Here is a 7,842-nt window from a genome sequence, read left to right as displayed (position 1 = left end):
CCCACCAAGACAAGTCAGCCTAAAACTCAACCATTATAATAAAATGCGGAAATTTTTATAATAAACTCAAAAATACCCCCAAAATTTGGTTGTCATGTGTACATCTATCTTAGAATCACTACATAGTTAAATGATTTGGCGAGAAATTTACCCGAAGCAGTATGCCGCTTTTCTCATTGACGCTGAACCGCAACTCCTCTTGTCAAACACTTTTCTTTATTCTTAAATTAATTATGTACTAAAAGTAATAATTCCTATTAACCTATTTTAATAATTCAGATTTTGCCCATTATTATTAAAAATAAACAAATTACCCATAAATTAATTACCTATAGTTAAACGACTATTCAAAATTATTAGAAATGACATTTCGGGTCATTACAAAAACGAAACAGAGAGCTATTTCAAGAACTCCAGAATTCCCATTTCACAACACACCTCTAACCCACAACGCTCAGTAAATACCCTTTACGCTAAGATCAATTCCGAGAGTTCTACCCGCCCGAATTCAATTCTATAAAGTCGTACGGATTCCTTAACGAGTTATGTAACTACTCATGTAATCAAAATCATAAATGATTCACCCGATTGTTACCAGATTTCCCTACACCTTAAAGACTCAGATTTCGTCCAAATCTGGACTAGGCTAGGAAATTCCAAGTTACTACAAAAAAGTTTTCTGACCCCAATTCTTTCTCCATTGGCTTTTCCATAACGACGGAAATCAGGTCGTTGCCGTAGAAAAAATAAAAAAGTAAGAAAAATCTTTATTAAAAAGAAAGACTCAATACTTTCTAACATTATAACTTTTTGTAGATGTTTGAATTATTTAAATTTTTATATTAGTAAATAAAGTCCTAATAATGATATCCAACGTAATATATTATAAATACATGGCTAAAATTTTATTAACTTGAATTTATTCTTACAATATATATATGTCTATCTCTATCTATACCTATATCTATCTATATTAGTATTATTATAAAAACATGAATATAAATGTTGATTGATCCAAAATATCCACTAAAAGTTTATTGACTTATTTGACTTTTAAAGTTAAAATTTCTTCTATTTGAAAAATTATTAATGGATATAAATGTAATTTTGTATTGGGACTAAACAAAATATTTTTTTATTATAATTAAGTTCATATAATAATGTTAAACGATAAAAATATCCTTAAAATATTGATGGACTTTCCCCATTTATTATAAATGTAAAAGTGTTTCAATAGATTAGTCCTAATTTTTTTCTAAATAAAATTGAATGCTGACGGGTATAACTCTTCATGGTTATGGTTAAAATATCAAATTGAACCGCAATCCAAACCAAATCGATTAAAAAAAACCGATATTTGGTTTGGTTTTTAAATTTTGAAAACCGTTATTCTTTGGTTTGATTTTGATTTTACTAAAAAACAACCGCAAAAATAACCAAACCGAACCGATAAATTAGATATATAAATTTTAGGGATAATTTCATAGACCTCCCTCCGGGTTTTGCTCTATTACGCTAACTTTCCTTGTGGTTTATGTTATTACGTATACCTCCCTTATTTTGATTTTCTTGTAACCATTCTTTAAATCTATTTAAAATAAATATAAATAAAATAGAATATGACTAATTTATCCTTTATCTAATGTTAAATTTATTTTATTATTTAATTTATGAATATCTTTTTTAATAAAGGAAAGCTATTATAAATTTTAAACACTTTCTAGTCTGTGATACATACATAATTGAACCCTCGTTAATTTTTTATAACATTATTTTTGTACCCACTAAAGAAAAGGCCTGCAATTATTCTTTTCTTGTCATCTTTTTTCATATTGATGACTTCTTCATTCTAACCCCTCATGAACTCGTGTAAATGGATCTTGATCATTATGGATATTCAACTACTTTGTAATTAAAATTTGATGAACTTCTTCCTCCCAGATTAATTTTGATGTGATTTCATCCTTTAATTAGTATGTGCTCTTGCAAGGAGAATTAAAAAAAAAAACAGAAAGCACAAGAATATACTGAAAAACATTTTCTAATAATTAAAATCTTTTTTTTAATACATATTTATTTTACATTAATTAAATCTCTAACTTTTGAGACCAGACATTTTGATTTTTTTTTAATCCTGCGAGTTGGCTTTCTCATTCATAAAGTTTTGATAAATAAGATATTGATAAGATTAGATAATAAAAAGTAACATTTTAAAGGGGTAATTTAGTCATATTTTATTTTAAATAAATTTAAAGAATGGTTACAAGAAAATCAAAATAAGGGAGGTAAACGTAATATCGTAAATCACAAGGAAAGTTAGCGTAATAGAGCAAAACTTGAAGGGATGTCTATGAAATTATCCCTAAATTTTATAATTATTTATATATTATTCATAAATAAATTTAAAATGTTTTGTTAAATTTTAATTAACTTAAGTCTTTAATTTTATCATTTTCTCAAACCCAACTATAACAATCCTAAGTCCAAGTCAATCAAAATCTATTTTAGTCTTTACCTACCGTACTTCACATAAAATAGTCACACTTTCTCTTTATTGAATCACTTAGTTTGTGTAATTATAACTCTAGTATTGCTTAATTGAACCGACATTAGTTTTTCTGTGGATTGTTCATGTACTTGGTGTTTGTGTCTATCGAGATACGTACGTCCTCAAAACAATTATTACTTTCAAACCGAATAAATCAGAAAAACTGAACCAAATCGAACCAAACCAACGGTTATTTTTTTCGTTTGATTTGGTTTGGTTTTAGAAATTTAAAAAACCGACTATATTGGTTTGATTTTGATTTTAATCAATAACCGATCCAAACCGAACCACGAACACCCCTAGTGATAGGTTTGTTTCCCCATACTTTAATGATACTATATAATACACGAAATTAATACAATTAATCCTAATCCAACTCTAATTAACTATCCAAACCCATAAATTGGACTCTACCCTCTACATTCTAAAAGTGTGAATATAAAATTTATTTGACCAAAATATTCCTTACATGTTGAAAGACTTTTATACCTTTTTAAATTAAAATGTTTTTTAAAACATAATTTCGTATTGGATAAAATTGTAATACTATCTTCTTCTTTTTTTCAATATCTAGAACATCAAATTCAACTAAAAACAACATACATGGTGCTTCAGACTATCACCAAGCTTAATTTGACGCTGAAAAGCATAAAAATGCTCCACTACCTACTAACCTTTTACCTTAATTCATGATCTCCGTACCCTCTTATCTAAGGTCATGTCCTCTTACCCCAATCCACAACCTCCTTACCCTCTTATCTAAAGTCATGTCCTTAGGAAGTTGTAGCATAAGTTACCATATATTGAAAACTTGAAAAGTTAGTGTAATTATAAAATGGGAATACTAAATTTTCTAATACCATCTTTTACCACACTTTAAAATCGGTGTCTAATAATATTTTTGTACCTCATTAAACAAATATGATGTAATTAGAAGTAATATTACCTAACTTCTTTGTTGTATGATAATTGATAGGGAATAGAGACCAGTCTATATTTATATATTATATTATAAGCATGAAAGTCCTTAATAATATTCCTTAATAATATTAATTGAACTTTTTGCCTTTTATTTAAAGACTCCACTTTAGATAAAATTATCTTTTCACATTTAAAAAAAAATATTATACCATTATTTAATGATATTAAATATTGACTATAATTAGGAGTAGCAAACGAGCGGGTCGAGTCGAATATGAGTCGATCGAAAATGAGTTTAAATAAAAATGGATAAAATACTCGACTTGATTCATATTTTAAATGGGTAAAAATGAGTTACCCAATGGATAATATGGGTATCCATATTTACCCATATTATTATAGGGATCATCTCAAAAGCTTCAAAAACAAAATCTCTTATCCCACTCTGCATCCCCTCACCCCCACCCCATCCCACTCCCACCCCACCCCAACCCCAACGCCTCCTATATTAAGAAAATATTTACCATTTATAACAATAGAAATTTTGTAACTAAATATAACAATTCCTTAATATTAAGCGATTCTCTTTTTCTTTGTCTCTGTTTATCCAATGTCTTCTTCTCCTTCGCTGCAATTTTTTTCTCTTACAATCATGATTTCTCTTCATTTTCTTCCTCTTCACAATTTTCATCTAAAGAACTATTTTTAAATATTTATATCTTCAAATCGATTGTCACCCATGTTTCATGATTTTCACCTAAAAAAAAAACAAGGAGTAGAATACAAAATCCCAAAATTTATACAAAATCGTGTGCACAAGCACACATTACAAAATCTACTAAAATTACAATAGCATGAATTCACCATTGATAGTCAATTAAAAACTTCAAACTTTGAATTCATTATTTGAATTTTACAAATTTGTGATTTGTTTTAGATCGGTGGTTCTTGCAAACAATTGAAAATATCATTTGCAATTTATATCTCAATTTTAAGAGGGATTGATTAAATTTAGAATTGATTTTAGGAGTAAAAATTAGATTAAAGCTCGAAAAATGAAATTTTCATATTTGTATTAAAATTGTATTAGAATCGTTTCATAATTGTATTAAAACTGTATTAAAATCATGAACAATACATTTATAACATATATAACAGACATATCCCCTTTTTATTGATATCAATCCAAATAATTTAGGTAACATACTTATAATACATTTATAATACAAACATACTACATGTTTAATACATATTGCAAAAATCACTCGCGTTCTTAGTGATACAAATCAAAATAACTTATAAGACACATATAATACATGTTTTATTCATTAATAATACAAGTTTAATTCAGTCTATAGATCATTCTCTTGTCTTTCACTAGTTATGTTTTTCATTCATTCTTAACTCTCTCTTCTAATTCAACTTTAATATTGTGTAATACACTTTTGATACAAATTTAATTCATTTTACAGTTTATTGGTTGATTTGTTACTATTGGATTACTTGTTAAATTCATTATTCATACAAGTTTAAATCACTCTATAGATCACTGACGGGTCTTTTATTAGTTACATTTTTTATTCATGCTTAATTCTCTCTTCTAATTTAACTTTAATATATGTGTAATACACTTTTGATACAAATTTAATTCATTTTACAGTTTATTGGTTGATTTGTTACTATTGGATTACTTGTTAAATTCATTATTCATACAAGTTTAAATCACTCTATAGATCACTGACGGGTCTTTTATTAGTTACGTTTTTTATTCATGCTTAATTCTCTCATCTAATTCAACTTTAATATTTGGGTAATACACTTTTAATACAAGTTTTATTCATTTTTGCAGTTTATTGGTTGATTTGTTACGATTGAATTACTTGTTTAATTCATTATTGATACAAATTTTATTCAGTTTTTAAATCATAGAATGCTCTTTCGTTTGCTACTTTTTGTATTTATTTAATTCTCTTCTTATTCAACTTTAATATGTGTGTAATACATTTTTAATTCAAGTTTAATTCATTTTTCAGTTTATTATGCATGTCGATTCATTTGTTACAAAGATGACATCATATCTTCAAATCTTCATATCTTCATATCTTCATATATTCAAATATTCATATCTTCAAATCTTCACATCTTCATATATTCAAATATTCATATCTTCATATGTATAAAAATTCAAATCTTCAAATTTTCATCAAGTATGAACACAATTATTTATATAACCTTCATTAGAATGGAAACCGTCGACAATGCCAAAGCAAGAAATAAAATATTAATCGACTTTTTCTATAAACTAAGCAGCCCCAATGCTTCGATTTTTGAAAAATCTCCTTACTTTTCTAAAGATCTTCAGCCTTTGATAAAAGCCCTTTTTTATATAATATTGAAAGATTAAGGAAGAGCAATAGAGAGAAGGGGTACAGGGCGAAAAAGAAAGAGAAAAATAGCATAGAGAGAGTGTGTAGAGAGAAAAAGAAAGAGAAAAAGAGAATAAAGAAAGAGGGGCTGCAGTGAGGAAAAGGAGGAGCGAGAGACAGGAAAAAGGGAGAAAGAACGTAAGAGAGGATAAATTTAATAAAATAAGTATACATAATATTGCCATATATTGCTATAGATGGTAATAATTAAAGAATTTATTTAAAAATAGTAATTATTAATTAAAATGAACCCACACAAGTAATTAATCCTTCAATAAACCCAAATATTTACAAACAAAGACCCGTAAAAATAGGCCCAAAGGTAATCTGAAACAATAAACATGAAATAATGGGGTCCAATCCAATTGGAAAGTGCATACTTAAAAGATCCCTAAAGAATAGGGTTTCCTATTTGCCTCCTCTTTGTCTCCTCCGCCTCTTTCTTGAAATGATCATCACAGGAGCTTTGAGGGGAAAAACCTTCTTTGTCCTCAAGTCGTGGGTTATCTATGTATTTCTTGATCTCCTTCACTCTGATCATTCGCAGCTCGCATAAGTAAGAACTCCTTCCCCTTCATTACAATGTTATACTGCCAATCCCTCCTTCTTGACTCAGCTTCTTTTGTAGTGATATACTTCGGTGGTGCGGTGGACTCCCACTCTATTTTCCTAATGAGATATGTAGCTTGAAAACTATGTAAGCACATCAAGACCCAGTGGTGCTTCTTTCAAAATTATTTGTATCTCTTCTATGTTGGTTTTCCTCTTTAGTAAGGTCCTGTAACTCATTGAATCTTTCTTCAAAGAAATTTGAACTGCCCTCATGCTCCAATCCTTCTGATAATCTTGTGCCTATATTCCCCACCTTACTGCCCTTGTCCTTTTTCTCCCTTTCTTCATTAGCATCCTTATCCACTGTCTGAGAAGTAACTATGACAATATTATTTATTTTTTCATCAGTCCTCAACCCCTCGTTATCTGCCAATTTTTTGTTGATGCAACTCTCTCCTCTTCCCTCTTTTCCATTGAAAACTTCCTCTACCCATTTTTTTTGTTGATCCAGCCTTGTTCCCCATAGTGTTGTCCCTATTTCCATCCCCTTATGTAAGCTCCTCATCCCTATCAACATCCATACTGCCCAATGCATCAAACTTGTTCCCTGTGATCTCTTTCTCTTTCCCCCATTGATGTTGTTTTGGATTCCATACCTGCAGTTGCCCAGCTTTCCTTTCCCATCCCCCTTTTTTCCTTTTCTGTTCCTTGAATCCATCATCTTCCTTGTTTTGTCCTGGTTCCCTTCTCTCCACCTGATGATCATCCATTCTTTTATTTTCTTTATTTCATTGCTCTCGAATATCATCAACTCCACTCCCCTCCTTTTTTGGATATAGCTCTGGATGTATCACATAGCATTCTTGCTCATTATGTCCCTGAATACTATAATTCTTACAGTATTTCGGTATATAATCATATTTAATGCGAATCCATTTCTCAATGATTTCCCCAGAATGTTTTCTCACTCCTACATTAATTCTCTTTGGAAATTCACCTAATAGATCCACCTCCACTATAACTCATGCGCAACTTGGTCTAGTTTGATTCTTTGTAGCTAGATCCACCTATAATGGCTTCCCCACAGCAGCCGGTAATGAGAAAACAACCTCCTTGACGAAAAAATTTGGTGGTAATGCTGAAAAGGATATCCAAGCAATTGCCCTTGAAGTTTCTTTTTCCGGATCAAACATCGTATCCCATTTTAGCGTTCTCATTGGATAGGACCATCCCCTATGTACTAAATAAAAGGCAGGTTTGGATAGTAGATTAACATAGTCCTCTAAACATGAAGCCCTAATGAGCACATGTCTATTGCTTAGTAATCCTATTTTGCATTCTCCCCTCAATTCGCAATGTTTCGGAATCAATTTACGTAATTTTTGAATCTCCGGC

Source organism: Solanum tuberosum, unplaced genomic scaffold, assembly GCF_000226075.1.
Source record: "Solanum tuberosum cultivar DM 1-3 516 R44 unplaced genomic scaffold, SolTub_3.0 scf00104, whole genome shotgun sequence".
Taxonomy (NCBI): Eukaryota; Viridiplantae; Streptophyta; class Magnoliopsida; order Solanales; family Solanaceae; genus Solanum; species Solanum tuberosum.
This window is presented reverse-complemented; position numbering follows the sequence as displayed.